This window comes from Triturus cristatus, chromosome 8, assembly GCF_964204655.1.
Source record: "Triturus cristatus chromosome 8, aTriCri1.1, whole genome shotgun sequence".
Classification (NCBI taxonomy): Eukaryota; Metazoa; Chordata; class Amphibia; order Caudata; family Salamandridae; genus Triturus; species Triturus cristatus.
This window is the reverse complement of record NC_140591.1, coordinates 1543170837-1543187805: the sequence shown is the minus strand read 5'-3', so window position 1 is coordinate 1543187805 and position 16969 is coordinate 1543170837. Positions and strand designations below refer to the sequence as shown.

The following is a 16969-nucleotide window of genomic DNA, read 5'->3' as shown; positions in this document are numbered from 1 at the left end:
TTCTCCCAGTCTCTCCCAACCCTCCCCCTCCCATAATCAAATGTCTGTAACTCTGCTCTTTTTCTTTGTTTCCTATGTTTTGATTGCGCTTGAACAAATATAACATGTAAGCCTGTAACTCTGATCCTCATGTAAAGCGCTCCGATACCTCGGGGTCTAGCCAGCGTAATATTAAAACTCAAATAAATAAATACAAAAGAAATGCTTGTGGAATCCAAGACCTCAAAAGACAATCTTAGCAATATCAGACATGGGTACATACTCTCGGACAGTGAATCTAACAACGAGAAGACACAGAAAGCTTAGCTTACATCCATGCGCCTACCAAAACCTTCAAAAGAGTGCTTTTAATTGAACTTTAAATGATAATATGCATCTATGGCAGATTGTTTTGTTTAAAAAAGCCACAGGAATCACTCACATTCATGGCACTGAGGTGTGGCAATTGGGACCAGGCATTGCCTGCACGACACCCACACTTTATTACCTTACCACTAGACCCTCCTCCCCCTTTACCTCACACTTGCAGGTTCCTGCCCTCTCCCTTTATAACTTTTTTCAAAAACTTTTTTCACCCGTGCATGTGGTTCTCTCTATTGCTCAAACGCTGGTTCGCAAAATGAGAGCCTGTGGGCTCCACCTGCTTAGACAGAGCACTGGCTTTACTGCTCCATAAACCTGCAGTGTCTCTGCAGCACCATCAGGAAATAGGAAAATCATCTGCTGGGAGGGGGGTGGGGGGTGTTCCAGTACATCATTAAAAACCCTAATGCACCTCTGACCAAAGAGTGAAGATCAGATCAAAGTTCCAAATAGCATTGGAAACGTGCCTTCCTCTTATACCTTAAGCAGGTTGGGGTGCTCGTTAGCCCCATTAGGCAGTTAAGATTGATAATATGATATGCAACACTTTCTGTTGTACTAGTCTGAAGGTGGACTGTAGGGGGTACTTCCCAGTGTTACATTAGTGCTTCTACCTAGTCGCAATATTGAAGCTGCAGTGTATCCTTTGGACTATCATTTTCAACAAGATTTATTATGTTTCTGTACACGTTTCAAACTATACTCCTTCCCCTCTTATCTATAAACAATCTTGCGTCAAGGAGTGGTGCAAAACTTCTTCCCAATTCATCCCAGAACTCCAACTAGGGCATATTCATTTTCTAATTACTTAAAGTAAGCAAAACTGAATAGTTCAAATACTTTTTGAGCTTTAGAAAAGTTTTAAAGGTTTTTATGCAAATAGGTCCGATCACATCACCTTATTTTCTGATAAATATGATGTCCTAATCTTTTGTACGCTTTCAGCGTTGCGGTATTAAAAAAAAGAAATTAAAGGCAGTACCCGCACAGTGTAGCAATTCCTTTTACTAGGTTTTTCCCAATATACAGCACTAAATGTCCTTTCCCATGCGGTGAATACCATGAAGGGTGTGGTAATTTAATTGGTCTCTCTCCATTCTTATATATGAATGTCTTCTGATGCATTACTAGGATATCCAATCTAACAGATGGTTTGGATAAAGGAGAGTATGCCAAGTCGTTTAGTACTAGGATGTGAGCACCCAACAGTAGCCTCTGAGATATCGAAATGCTTTAGTCTGTCATATCTTAATTGATATAGCTTGGTGCCTTCTATGTGCAATTTTTCTCATCCCACAACAACGTGCATAGCATTTCTTAAGCCGGACTATAAAAGGCCTCAGAGCTCTGATATGGAGAGTTTTCCATGATGTAAAGAATCCTGGTTAATGTAATCATCTTAAAGAAAGAGGTTCTAGCCAATGACAGTCGGAGCATGCACCAGTACCTAGTATCTCTAAGAAGCAGGGCAAAGTTTCACTCAGAAAAGCGTGCTTGGTCACTAGGGAAACTACTAAATAGCAGAATCCATCTTTCCACATGTTGCCATGTCGATAACCACCTAGGTGCAAAGTTGATAGTGGAAATGGGTAAAGTGTGGATTGCGCCACAGTATATCAAGAGTACCGGGGTAAAAGAACACGGTCTAGACAGGAAGAACAGCACATCATTTTACACTACCCTTCGCATAGTCTTGCTTGGTTGGAGATTTAATAAAAAAAAGTACATAAGATAACTAGGCCTGTAAAGAGTCAACATGACCATCTCCACCTTGGGCTACAAACTTAACCCAACAAGCAGGATAAACATATAAAGTAGAAGGGTACATAACCACGTGACTTGAACAAACTGAAATCATCCGTTGTTGTGGTTCAATCTCCACACATGGAGGTGTGAGTTGGAGACCAGTGTAGAACCTTGCCCTACTGCTTAAACAGGAGGTTCTCTCAAAGAGATAGCCAAACCAGGGTGCAAATGTGCAGGGTCAAAAGATGGGTATCACATTCTCAAGGCACAGTATGGTGAAATCAGGATGACATGTGCCCGATCTGTCCTGGTCTTTAGAATTCAAGGCAGGGGGTGAAAGGGCGTTTAGAAGACTGGTGTTCTACTGTAGTTGAATGCCTCTCCTTAGGTCTGCTTGACCCAAGCTATATTATGCAATAATTGGGACACCGATTTGCCAGCAGTAGTAAAAAGATGTAACCAAAGATTTCCCCACAAGCGAAGGTGCTGTGGGCTACCTCCAGATGAAGATGCATTTGTGGCCCACCAGCTAACATCTCCTGACTTAATCCTCCTTTACATTCAGAGGTCCTGTTAAATGGTTTACTGTCAGGGCGATCCCTTGAAAGTCAAGCCATCTCCAGAGATGCAGTGTTTCCTAGTATAACGGCCGCTACTCCACAGAACCCCATTTGTTGTAAGGCCTCACGATGATTGTGTCTCCTCTAAGATCTGAACTGGATTCCACTTGATGGATTGGATGAACGCCCTCAGAGCCAACTTAAAGGTTGAATTGGAGTTTCTGCTGTGTATGAACCAGATCCTTCTGATCTCCCTCCCCAGATGACCACCCCCTCCCAGAGACAACGTATCCATCACGATTGTGAGCTCAGGATGGGGGAAGTCAGATTAGCCTGCCACGAGTTGGGTTGATCTCCAACAGCGACCAAAGAAGTTACTGAGTTGCTTCCTCCGAGGTGCTATTCTGTTTGAAAGGCAATCCGTAGTCAGTGCCCACTGCAGTCTGAGGAGGTTCCATAGCAAGACAGGCGTGTGTTAATGACATGATGTACCACCATTATTCATATGGCCAGGAGACCAAGCAGACTCAAAACCGACTAGTCATTTGTCAGCCTTCGAGTTGTGTTTCGAGTCAAGAGAAAAGCAGACATCGTGTGCATCTCTGAGCCACTAACGAGTTACTCAACTTCAGTAACTAATTCTGATAGATGCTCTCAACTGCATATTTCTTACCTTTAGAATATTTCTCAGGTGCCAAACTGGATCCGGAAGATTTAATAGCATTGTGTCACATACCTTGGGGCTTAGCATTCGCTTCTCTCCGCCACAAAGTGACAGAGTCGTGATGCATGTAAGCGCCACCCCAGCCTGCCATCAGGTTCTTGACTCTTTATGTGCCCTCTGACACACAGGACAAAATAACTGGAAGTACCAGTGTGCAGATAGCGGATTTGGAACTTTTAGATGGAAAAAAAGAGCATACACACCATAGAACAGCAAGATGGCAGGGCAGTGAGGAATGATCAGTCCCCACGAGAAAAAAGCATTACAGAAAGTGTTGGAAACAGCCCACTCCCACTCCGCAGGGTGGTGGTGGACTTCCCGAACACACTGTGGTAGCTTGGCTCGAGTGGTCAGGAAACAGGCGCAGTGCTAAGCATACAATATACCCATACAATAACCATGCGTGCATCCGTTCCAAAAACGACTCTACACCGTAAAAATTATGAAAATATTCTTTCTTTATCTTTTTCTCTTAGTTGCTGAATGGAAAAATAAATAACAATCACAATATACAAATTCTTAAATAGAGCAGGTCAAATAAATATTTGCTGTTTGCTGAAATAAATAGGGGTGATCATAAATAACAGGACATAAATACAAGTGCAATATATACAGACAATTAAATACTTTGAGGTAATAAATACTGTACCAATAAATACTGTACCAATAAATACTGTACACCAACAAGTCCTGTGGACCTATAAATACAGTGCAGCAATAAATAGATAAGAACTTAATAAATACAGTATCCCCAATAAATAATTAGAAGTATACAGCAACACTCATGAATCAGATGACACTTCAATTCTGAAGGGCTGATTTGGGCCCAGGCACAGCTTGTAGGGTTGTGGTAGGCTTGAGGGGTACTACTCCCTGGCTGAGGCAAAGGCTGAGGCCTAAACTGAGGTAGCTCAAAAGGGGGGGGGGGGGAAATTCCAATGCCCTGGCTTCCCTCTCCACACAACCTCTCGAGGTTAGTCCCAGATCACCCCAGGCACAGTCAGGTGGGTTTCAGCACCTCCCTAGCCCCTTAGAGTAGTCTCTCAGGTCTCCACAGGGCCTAAGGCGCCCTCTACTCCACTTACTGCCCTTTTCTGATGTTCCGACGCCGCTGGAGTCGTGTCGACGCCGTGAGGCGGTTCCGGTTCGGTCTCGGCGGCCTCGGCACAATGTCAGTTCTTTGACGACGCCGGCAGGCGGTTCCGGTCCGATGTCGGCGGCCTCGGTTCGATCTCGACCTCCGATTCGACGGCGTCGGGCAGTCTCTTCACGATGTCGACTTCGGGCGGCTCCGGTCCGATGGTGCACTCGGCTCCGATGACGTCGGCCGGCCTGGCCTCGATGTCGACTTCCGGCAACTCCGGGGTGCGATCCTCACCCCCGACCTCCGGTGCTCCTCCTCACAGGCTCCGGGCGACTCCGGAGTGCGATCCTCACTCCCGACCTCCGGTGCTCCTCTACCTCGGTCTCCGACGACTCCGGAGGGCGGACTTCACTCCTCCGATGACGCCGCTCGCTCGACCTCGGTTCACTTCCTTCTCGACCCTTGGTATTCCTCTCGACCTCCGCCGGCGCCCTCTTACGACCTCAGGCGGCTCCGGGTACGACGTCTGCTACCTCAGTCAGCGCCGCTTCTCCACCTCGGGCTCCAGGTCTTCGGCTACTCGACGCCAGGCTCCAGGGAAACCAGTTCTCAGGTCAGAATCTTGCTGCTTTCTTGGTTCTAAGGCCTGTTCCTGCTGTCCAGGTCCTTAGGATGGTTTTCTTCTGACTTCTTCCCACACAGGGCTATAGGCTGGGATCCATCAGTAGGGACAAGTATCAAGGGTGGGTTTATGGACCCCACTCCAGGCACAAGTTTCCACCCCTGCTGCTTCACTCCTTCCTCCTTCACTGTTGTGCTCCTCTCTCTTCACCAGTCAGGTGCCAACTGCCAGCTCCAACTGCCAACTGCCTCTCTTATCCTCCCAACATTCTAAACGGTTTCCAACTGTCACACAGTTCTGGAATCTCCTGGAAGGTTCTGGAAGGTGCTGGTAGGTTCCAGTGGATGCTGGTGATGTCACAGGAGGCCACCATTTTGTGCTTCAGGCCCTCAGACAGAAGTTTCAGGGGTAGCTAAAATGGCTCCCTGAATCTGTAGCAACACTAAAAAGTCTGGTGGTTCCCAAAAAGGAAAAATTCAAACAGGGTTTGAGGCAAAAGTGGGACAAAATAAATAATGATGAGGAGGGACCACCCAAAGGGCTGACAGGTCTAACAGAAAGTAAGTAATTTCCTCTTCTAATGGATACATAACAGCAGATTCCTACTGTTTAGAGCAAATACCAAATTAATATCACAAAAGGAGGAGAGTTTGAAGTTAGCTCAGCCCAAAAAGTAATGCAAGATAACTGCCAAAATGTCCTTTGCATCATACCTGGCAGTCAAAGAACTAGTGCTTTGGGAACATTTGGACAGACACCTATGTCACAGCCTGATCGATGTCAAGAAAAGATGATCCTATTGGCACGCATGAGGGTCGCACTGCGGTGAGGATCATGCCATAAAAGGCAGTTATTCACCATCATATCCATATAAACATATAAACATAACAGGACTCCAGGGAGGGAATCCATATAAACATGACATAAGGGAGGGAATTATTCATCTCCCCTGCCACTGGACAACGCCAATACCGGCTCGAAAGCTCTACCCGGCTGGTCAGTGCTGGGATGGGACGCCGCGAGAGAACATAGTAAGAAGACGGCCGCAGCCGTAAAATCCTGATGCTGAAGTTGTCCGCTCCAGGGAATGCAGGCAGAGGTGCCACCATTGAACTAGCTTCCCACCGCAAAAGAAAAAAAAGATGCAAAATCTCTAACATCCGATACTGGGCTGCTTAGAGCGACCATAAGCAGTGACCTAGAAGAGAGCCCTTTCGGCAAGAAATATCAGGAAGCCGAGACCAGCATAGCCACCAATGAGTGGTTGCAGAGGGACTGAGTTGGGACATTGGAGAACTCCCTTCGGGGTAGGTGAGTGCTGGTACAGTATTTGCCCTTCCAGCAGCATATTTAATAGACTCCAGAGGACAGCTTTCCCACAGAGGACACATCAAGGGCCCTGGAACATTTTTGCTGCCCGAGAGGGAGATCGGAGATTCCCTCCCACCCAAACAGGGGTGAGTGCCCCTTTTTTATTTATCAGAAGGAACTCGATAGGCCATGGCTCTTTTCCCAAAGTCTCGCTTCATATTGCCCCTTTAGGTGGAGTATGCGGCCTATTCCTTAAATATTACTTTGGGCAGGAAATTATGGAAGACGATATAGTCAACTGCTGAGGTATGAGTCTGCTCATGCCTCCCCTTGTCAATCTGTTGGCTGAAATGGGGGTGTGGTGGGACCATAGTTGGGGGCTGTCCCAAAAACTCAATCTGAATCCCACGATGCTCAAAATAAAGGATGTATTCACAACAAACAAGAGCAACCCATATGTCCCTGTGAACTGGGTATTACTATGAAGTAAGAACAACGTCCACAAGGAACTTATTCACAAACAAATGTTCTAAATTTTGGAGCAAAAGTTAAACTCCTAACTGATTCAATCTATAAGCCAAACAAAAGTATCTTGTTACTTTGGAGTATCTATTTATTCAGACTAATAACAATTAATCACATAATTCACAAAAATATGAAAAAATATATATATGTTTCAGTTTTTAGGCACAAAGAAATAAGTGAAGAAGGTGAAGCTAGAACCCAGTGTGAATAGAAGTAGCCTATAAAGTGAGATAGATATAAAAAGGTCTTTCTTTTAAAAAACACAATGAGGAGCAAGTTAGCATGTAACGAGTCTTTTTTGCTCTCCCTTTGTTGAGGTCGACGACGTTTCAACCCTCTCGGGGTACGGGGTATCATCAGGACATAATCTGGGAACTAATTATTTCCAATTGTAATTTGAGGGATGATAGATAAATTTCTGATGAATTTGGAGTAATTAATATCTCCGCGTTCTCTTGTGTGACCAAGGCTTCCCAATTTAAAAGCGCTGTATGCCCAATAGGGCTGTTTATAAATCCAGCGTGGCCTTGATCTGTACTTTACGTGCCAATAGCACTTTCTGTTCTAAGTATAACGATAGAAAAAATCCAGTAACCCGATGAATTAAGCATCCAAGTCTCCGCGCGAGGTCGGTGGATGAACACCGGTGACTGCGACAACAGGACTTCACTCGTGTGAGTGGAGGTAACATTCGCAAGGAACTAGATGAAAAAGATGGGCCTGCCCCTGTTCAGCTTCAATCCCGGATTGGTAACCGAATCCCTAAACACAATTGTGATAGGACCATCACCATATCAAGCGCATGAGATAGATTGAGTAAGAAAGTGGGTTTGGGTATTATTTATTCACTACGTCTACTTATCTGCTACTTCCTGTCACTCACGAAGTTATGGCAATCTCCCAACTAGCCACCCTGGATCTCCAGCCTTGATGCGACATTTATAAAAACACTATATTTATTACACTGGCCGAATTTAAGAGACTCACAATTCACACTACTACATGTTTTCTTATATTATCATCGGCTGAGAGGTATGAGCAAATCAACCTTCTCAGTATTACTTGCAGAGCAAGTTGCTTGCCAAACTCTAGAAAGGCTGGATGGGCTATACTGCTCAGGCCAGGGGAAAATGCCCACAGTGGTGCATGTGGCTCGGATGGGCTGGGAGGGGAGGGCAGGATGGGCCTAGAGCTGCCAGGGAAGATGTGCATGTTTTGCTGAACTCACACTTGCATGATATCCGAAAGCAGCATGCTACACATTCACTACAAATTTCTCCACCCGGCATTATGTACCTGTGCAGCCGTCTGGGGGTTTGGCCTTGGGTAGGATTCAAAATGAGCCAGATGTGGCGCTCCACAGGCTAACTTTCTGCACCTGGCGTGGTCATGCACCAAGGTTCAAGTATATTGGCATGAGATACTGGCCAATATCAACGCTTTGGTGGTGTGCCAGGTGCAAATGAACCCAGGATTGATATTCTGGGCTGGGTGAAACAGCTTGTTTTACCACTTAAATTAATTATAATTGCACTTTCGCTCACTACTGGCAAAACATAGGTAGCATGTTGAGGTATGCGAAGATCCCCAAACTTCAAACAATGGCCCAAAGTGAAAAAGTCAGTTTGTCTGGAAAAAGGCAGTGTTGTGTGGTTACAGCAAGAGAGCCCAGTCGTGACAAGCTGAAGTGATTGCAATTAGTTTTTAGTGCCAGAAGACGCAATGAGTGCAAAGGGAGTACACACTAGAAAATAGCATCACAAAATGTTGGGGAAGGAAGAACAAGTTACCAACCTACAGTCACAGTTAAAGTCAATGATGGAGGGGTGATGGTTTCTGGATATGCCCGCCCTTAATTAACAAGGGTATCTATGTGGCCACTTGTCCTTGGTGAATGGGAGACCCCCTAACCCATTGATTCCAAAAGTGTACATATGAACCAGGACAGGTGAGTATTTCCAAAATCTTCCTACTATTCTGGATAAAGAACTGGAGACTTCGCAGGCAATGTAACATTAGAGTCTTTATTTTAAATGGTCAACCAAAGCTCCAAAATGATTCTTTAAAATCAGAACCGCTAAATCCAAAGATAAAGCCCACACGTTTCGCCCCCTTAACGGCACGCAGGCCTTGGACTTTTTCAAGGCTAAAAAAGAAGCATTGTACGATTCATGTCGTGTGCCATTAAATTGCAAATATGCATTTTGATGGCACATGACATTAATTGCACGGTACTTCTATTTTATGATTTTGCGCATGTACATAATCTTGACATTACAAATATATTTTAATGTATTACTTGGGGTTTGCTCCTTGTGTATCTACTGCATTGTACTGCGAATGGTGGACAATTCTTGTGTTTCTTTACACTACATTGGATAATCACATGATATCTCAGATAATCTGATTACAAACATTTTCATTATTCCAATGTATACATTTAACTATATTCATGTGCTCAATACCTTTACGTTGAATATTGTAATGTTTTGGTTCTTGCTGTTTTGAATTTTGCTATAATTGTTTTACCGATCTGTTTGTCTTTTCTCTTACTTTTGCTTTCAATCTTGATGTTATATATACATTGTGACCACTCAATTTTTACATTTTGCTTTTGTAGGAACTATCAGCCTAGAAAAGGTCCCAGGCCTGCAAGCCGATAAGGGGGCGAAACACGTTAGCTGTATCTTTGAATTTAGTGATTTGGACTTACAGAATCATTTAGGAGCTTTGGTTCAACATTTAAAAGACTAATATTACATTACCTGCAACATCACCAGTTCTTTATCCAGAATAGAAGGAACATTTTGAAAATACTCATCTGTCCTGGTTCATAAGTAAAGTAACTGTTAAATACAATTCCATTACACGACAGAAGGTGGAGTTGTGCACCTAGTAGTAAGGTCTATACCACCCCAGAAATGTTGGGCCTAAAGATAACCACCACCTCCACGAATATCCATTTGTCTCTTTTCTGATATCCGTTTGCATCGTCAGACACGAAGCCCTTAGTAATCAGACTGTGCCAGTGTTCACCTCCCCAGATCGGTGAGGAAACTGAGGCTAAAGAATCCAACAGAAGGTGATTTACCAAAGGAACGTCATTTGCTCTTCTGCTGGATACTTCTAACCGAAGAGTACTCATTTCTGGGAATAGATATCAAAGCAGTAGCTCCCATAGTGGTGGGATTGGGGAAAGGTTTGTACCAAAATGTCATGCATAATCGAACAGTCGAAATACCTTCCCTTCAGGCCTACTTTTCAAGGCAATAGTGCTTTGTGAACATGTGTACTGACATCCACGTTGCAGGCGTACAGATGTCAAGGACAGGCACTCCGTGTACAAGTGCAGTGGTAGGGGCTGTGACCCCGGTGAATGGGCCCTCAAGTCATCCAGACCCTGAGTCTTGGCCAGGTGAGGAGGGACAAAACATTGGGAGAGTGATGAATTTACAACGGGAAAAGCAGCTTGGTCCTCCATCACTTAGTCACGGAAAAAGGTGGTGCAAGGGGGCTACAGTGAGCAACTGGGGTTCACTCGAGTGACTTACTGCAGCTACCTTAACAATTAAAGTCTTCAATATCAGGAGGCATAGTGAACCGCTCCGTATTGGATTGAATGGCGTGCACCAAATTAAAATCCCACTATGGAATTAAAGTTTTGGGGGGAGGGGGAGATGTGTCAAACGTTTTAGAAACTTCATCACAACAGTTGATTTGAACTAGGATGGCTGGTTCAGTAAACATAGAAAGGACGAAAGTACAACAAATGACCTTTACCTTCATTACAACTCCAGCAGGCAAATGTTTGGACATAAAGCAATCTCGGAAGTGGCGAAGACATTGGCACGATTCTCCACATTTCTAGGAAATGCACTGCGCCACCTCAGAGTGCAACTGCCATTCATGATCAGACAGGTGCCTCAGCTGAAGTAGTCCACCTAGCGGTCAAAGATTCTACCAGGTTTCACAACCAGGGTAATACCCCATTAATGCAGTCCGCTTCAAAAACAATGTACTTCCTAGCACAGGACCCAGGATTCTAACCCACTCAACTTGTTGCAGTACCACACTGTAGGAAGGTTTACCAGTCACCCCCACTTTTTGCCATCGGTACTGGTGTTTTTCGACTGATGTGCACAAGCAGTTAGGCTTATCAGCGGGTAAAGCTAAGCATTTTTTGTACTCTGAGGCAATGCAGGAGAATAAATCAGACCAAATTAAAACAAGCATTTGCAATGCAATCAGTCGAGCCTTTGGGACCTTATATGTATTTTGCTATGCAGCACATTAGCCTGGGTGCTGAAACTTCTACTGTTCTTTTATATGGAGGGAAACTAAGCACCAAACTGCGTGAAACACCAGGTATGGAAACACAGAGAAATATTGCATTTCAGCAGGAAATGGTATAATCCAAAGCTCTGTTTTTAATATAAAATCAGAGCCTTCGGTGGTCATATCACTGAAAATACAAGATTTGAAAAAATATATTCTATGGTAATTTGAGGAAGACAATTTCTATGGACTGGAATCTAGCCATTGCTAAAGTGATTCTGATACTTTACTGATTTCAGCTGGTCGTTTTCCATTGAGAAAGTTAAACAGAGGGAAGTTGCCAGAAAAATATTAAAAAGAAAGTCCCTCAGCAGAAAGCAATTCTGGTATTTTACTGGCCTCTACTGGTCGTTTTCTATCAAGACAGTTAAATAGAGGCAGATGAACAGAAAAAATTGTCCCTACGCGGAAGCAGACAAGTCCTACGGCTGATCTCCAGAGCCCACAAAGTACATACACATAAGTATATACTAAAGTATATACAAGAGGTTTCGAATGCTCGACCTATAAATAGCAATTTTATATATACATTTTAAAACCAAGAACTTCATTCAAAGGGAAGTACATTTTGATAGAAATATTCACAGGTAAGCAGAGTATTCAAACCTGTGCACGTTTACATACAATGCAATCCTATCTGAAGAAAAGTCGTATGCATAACAGTAAGTGCAGTCTGTTTCAGGCTTTCACCTTTTGGGATTGGAGAAGTAGTGGGCCAAGGTTCCAAGAACCGCCAGCAGTTCTTTCTGGAACCGCTGGCACTACAGAGAAGGAGGGGCTACCTGAAAAGAGGCTGCACAGGGGGACTTGCGGGCAAGTCAGAGGGCTTTCAAAGGGGAGCTCTGGTAGCAAGGGGTTTTGGAGAACGGGAGCCAAGCCAGTTAACCAGGGCGCTCGGGAGAAGAAGGGTTTGCGGCAGGCTGGGTGCGCAAAGATGTACCTCGCTATCAGGAACAAAGAGCTGAAAGGGGCAAAATCAAAGCAGCTGGCCGCAGGGTTGTAGAATTTAATAAAATATCTACTTGTACATGGGGCAGGTTGCTTCACAAATCTACTTGTCATGTAACAAAATCCACTTGTCCCTGTTGTGCCATGTAATGCGGCAATAAATTACGGTAGAAATCTCATTATATAAGAGCTCTGATGTAGCCTCTGATTATGCCAGGCTCATACCATAGTAGGGTTTGTAAACTAGCCATTCCCTTATGTTGCCATGTTTCTGTAAATCTACATACTGGGGCTGAAGGTAGTGGTAAGCAATAGTTCCAGGGTTGGAATGCCTTTGAGTCTGTGCAAACCTACTAATTTGCATCTTAAGAATTTTCACCAACTCTTCTCTAATCTTTTCCCATACTGAGAAAGGTTGGAACTTTATTCCTGACAATGGCAGATGTGAAACTTCATCCAGGGTTGGGAAAAAAGTGGTTGGAGAAAAAGTTAACTTGCAAACACTCATATTTTCGCATGGGCAAATCTACACGTGCATATTAGCTCATGCTAAAATACAGTTCACAAATATTTCTTGGCCTACTTCTGTACATTTTTGCGAATTCACGAAAGTTGTATAGCTGCACGTAATGCAAGGACATATACCATGGGTGTACTTTTGAGGTTTTCTTGAATAATTTGGCCCCTAATTAGGTCTGTTTTTTCCCATGACCTTTGGTGTTTATTAAAATTCTGGCTCGGTCTATCATCTGACTTCACTGTAAGTAGCAGCTTTCTGCTCTTTCACAGGGAGCATATCTGCACACAAAGTAGTTTTGTTTCAGTGCCAGGAACTACTGTGGCAATGTGTGCTTTTTTAGGCTAAAAACTATTTTTGCTTTTGCCAATATTTGTTATAATGGTGAGGGGCCCGGCAGCTCCCACACCAATAAGGTTTTCCAAAAACGATGCCAAAACAAGTCACAATGACAAAACCAAAACGCTGACCATTGATTTAAAACCTGCTGGCTTTGCCAATGCTCATTTATTTTTATGTTTCCCACAATCACATTGAAACTGGTCACACTGATTTTCCATTATGAATATCTTTGGGAAATGATAGCATACATCAACACAATTTACTAAATGATGTTGCAAAGAAATGGTACTTAAAATTTTACAGTAGTTTAGCCAAATGTTTTTTTCCTACTTTTTTTGTGTGAATAATCGGAGAGCATTCTGGGAGCAGTATACATAGCCTCATATTGCTAAACTTTGAAAACATGTGTAGACATTTTGATACTGGAACCACTGTCAGTAGTGCAGTCCGAGCTTACAACATTTACTTAGAGCGCTCACCCTAATAATAAAGGCTTTGCATTAATAAACCATAAGTACAAGTTTGAACAGCATTAACACATGGGCACAAATATTACCTTAACTGCAGACAAAGCTCTTCCCTGATCCATAATGTGGTACTGCAAACTGGCAGCCAAACGGTTTGTGCTGCAGAAGGTTGGGCTACTTGTCCCAAGGACAAAATACACATTAAAATGTATTGCCCTTGGCCCCAAACAATACGTCCTGGGCGTTGGGCTATAGGAATTCCACATCCCTTAGCTGGGCCACTCTCGAAGTGGGTCGGTGATGCAGATGCACCTCAGCGGCTGTTTGGTCCTGGTGCAGTGATAATCGGGGCTTGACTCCCACTTGTTGGTGTTTGATGCAGGGTATCCGGAACTCTGGAGGTTGGTACTGCATGGCTCTGGTTGGTCCTGGTGTCTTCACACTCGGTTGGGAGACAGATCTCATCTTCCAGAGCACAAGTACCTTCTCCTGATCATCTGCGGCATGGGCCGGGCTGAGGAGCTGTAAGACGGTGGACCAGAGTTTACTGGTCGGTGCCTGTAGTCTGCAGGGGAGTAGCTCCTCTACTCCAAGGGAAACTTTCGGTGTTTGTTGAAGTGCTGGCAGGCTTCCTAAGGCTTTGGAAGTTATCCAACTAGCAGGACAAGCCACTCTGTCGCGATTGTCAAGACAGGGCTGAGGATGGCAGGGTTTTGCACCATATCCAAAGTGCTGCTGCAGTTCTCACCAGGCAGTGACTCTTCTTCGTCCTCCTGTTGATCAGTCGAATCTGAGTTATTGGGTTCAATTTAGGGGAGTGACAGATATTAGTCAATGGGCTACCTACCTTTAGTGCCTACATCCTTTATATGACCACTTCCTGTAGGAAGTGGGTATAACCCTGACGTACAAGTTACTTACCTTCAGTAATGATGTATCTGGAAGGGACGTTGTCTAGCCGCAGATTCCTTAACTTAGAATATCCCCAGGCGTCAGACTGGAGCCGGAAAAAGTTTTGCAGCAGCACCCCTGCGCGCCGGGAGACGGCGCCACACGACCCCGCCCTGACGTCATCCACGTACGTGATGTCAGCGAGGTCATACAAGTCCCTACCGGCGCGCTGGCATCAGTTTTCTTCGGAGAAACTTTTCCGCGGTACAATGCGGAGCCACCAACAAAAAGTGAAAGTATGGGAACAGTGTGCGAGGGATAAAAGCCCATGAATAAAGGAGGATGTTTCAAGACACCATCGACAAGACAGAATTAGACACTGTGCACATATAAGCTGTGAGAAAGAACCCCGCAAGCCAAGCGAAGACCCTTCCAGAGAGCAACAAGGGATGGACATCTCAACAGAATAGTCTAACATTACCATGTAGAACACTAGACAGAAATAGGCTGTTATTACCATGTGGAACTGTGTCAAGTAGCAAGAACGGAGCACAAAGAGAACAGTCCACCGCAGAAAGGAATGAAAATGAAAAGACTGGCACAATCCCTACAATAATGGAGATCCAAGACAGAGGTTAACAGATCCCCAAGGAAGACTACTGTAGAGGAGACCAGAACCCTGAGCCAATAGAGAAGGCGGGAGGAAAGGAAGGTAGCAGGAGAAGAAAAGAAAATGAAGATAATTCTCCTGCTGAAGGATAAGCAAAAGGGATCACGTTGAACATAGAAAACCTACAAGAGGGAGTCAGCCTTATTATGGCAACTCTGAAGGGACGCAACAATCTGAGTACCCGTTAGAGAAAACCAACGGCAACTGAAGAGGCCAGTGGAAAACCCCATTTAGCAAGTTGTTCGCAGAACGGGCAGGCTGGGTGGGCGTTAAGGAATCTGCGGCTAGACAACGTCTTTACCAGATGCATCGTTACTGAAGGTAAGTAACTTGTACATCTGATAGAGACATCTAGCCACAGATTACTGAACTTAGAATAGATACCACAGCCATACCCCACAGGGGAGGTGGGTCTGAGACAGAACAGCAGAGGCGCAAAGCACGTGAGCCAGCAACAGAGTCACGGACAATGGGGAAGGCCGTGGCGGAACATCCAGAAAGCAACCCAAATAGCTCGGAAGAGCAAAAGATAACAGGATGAAAGACATCCCAAAAGTGCCAGAATGGTGCTACACCACACCAGTAAAAGCATGAAAGATAGAAACGGTACCAGCCAAATACAAGAACAAAAGAGAGGAGGCAGGACCTCTCTCCGTGTAATGGCGCACCATGTGAACACCGACAAAATGTCGAGTAGAAACATGGAGAGGCAACCAGACCCTACCAGCCTCGCCCACGGAAGGAAGGAAGGCCGGAGAGGCTACAGCCAAGGACCAAAGGCTAACAGGTAGAAACCAGCAATGTTTCTAGAATTGCAGGCGGGGACAAGAACCCCGTTAATTGCACACCCAGCCCCAAAAAGTGGAAAAAACAGAGGTGAACAGTGACAATGTGAAGCACGAGGATGCAGGCCACCATAGAAACCTGCACAGAGCAAACAGCCAGAGAGACCAGAAGGTGGCATATCTAAAATAAGCACAAGGCCGCTCGACCAGGCAGCTGGAAGGCCAAAATGAGAGCCAGCACATGAAATACAGATACGCAGGGCGTAGACCTAGGACGACTGACAGTATAAGTGTTGTCCTGTATGCCCAGCAGATATCAAATAGACATCAAATAGGATGAACTGCAAGAAGGAGGCACCTCCGAAGGAAGGAGCAGCAGAGTCACCAAAGTACTAAGGCGTAGATATGCAGAATTGCAGACCACACCCTCCGAATGGAAGGAAAGTAACCTCTGTCCAGATTGTCCAGGAACTGGAAACAACTCCAGTAAGTGTAACACAAAAGAGTGCTTTGTCAGAAATGCCGTATGCATGACTGAATAGCTCCCTGAAACATGGAGACTTCGGATCCTAAGTCGCTGCCTCGAAGAGAGGAGAAGAGATAGGAACAAGAGTACTTATGGAACTTGCATGTGTACATAAATAATTATGTATGTAGCAAACACGGGTAAACCATGCACAACCATGGAACATAGTTGTAGAGAAACACATCCGGTACATGAATGGCAGACAGAAGCTGCCGTCAAGCGTGAAAAGCTCCCAAGGAGGAGAAGGAAGCAATAAGCAAGAGGATCTGTGATGTACAGATGATGACGCCAAGGCCCAACAGTGAGTGCCTTACAATCGGCAGACAAGAGTACCAGAGGAGGCATAGAGGCCAAAGAATCTCCTAGGTCCAGATGACCCAAACTGAGCTATATAATAGCAAACAAGTACCCCACACGGAGTATGCACACCCCAACAACGGGGAACACCCATCAGGACAAGCCACAGTCCGAGGAACAATCTGTGATACACTGCCACAGTCGGCTAATTGCCAGTTTAAAATTCATAATGCATCCAAAGGAAGCCAAGGAAAGG

General features: G+C 44.8%; 1 protein-coding gene across 11 annotated transcripts in view; it reads right to left on the bottom strand.

Moving 5' to 3' along the window:
* NUMA1 (nuclear mitotic apparatus protein 1) overlaps positions 1–16969 on the bottom strand; it is a 734824-nt gene that overhangs the window by 425643 nt on the left and 292212 nt on the right. The window lies entirely within an intron of this gene.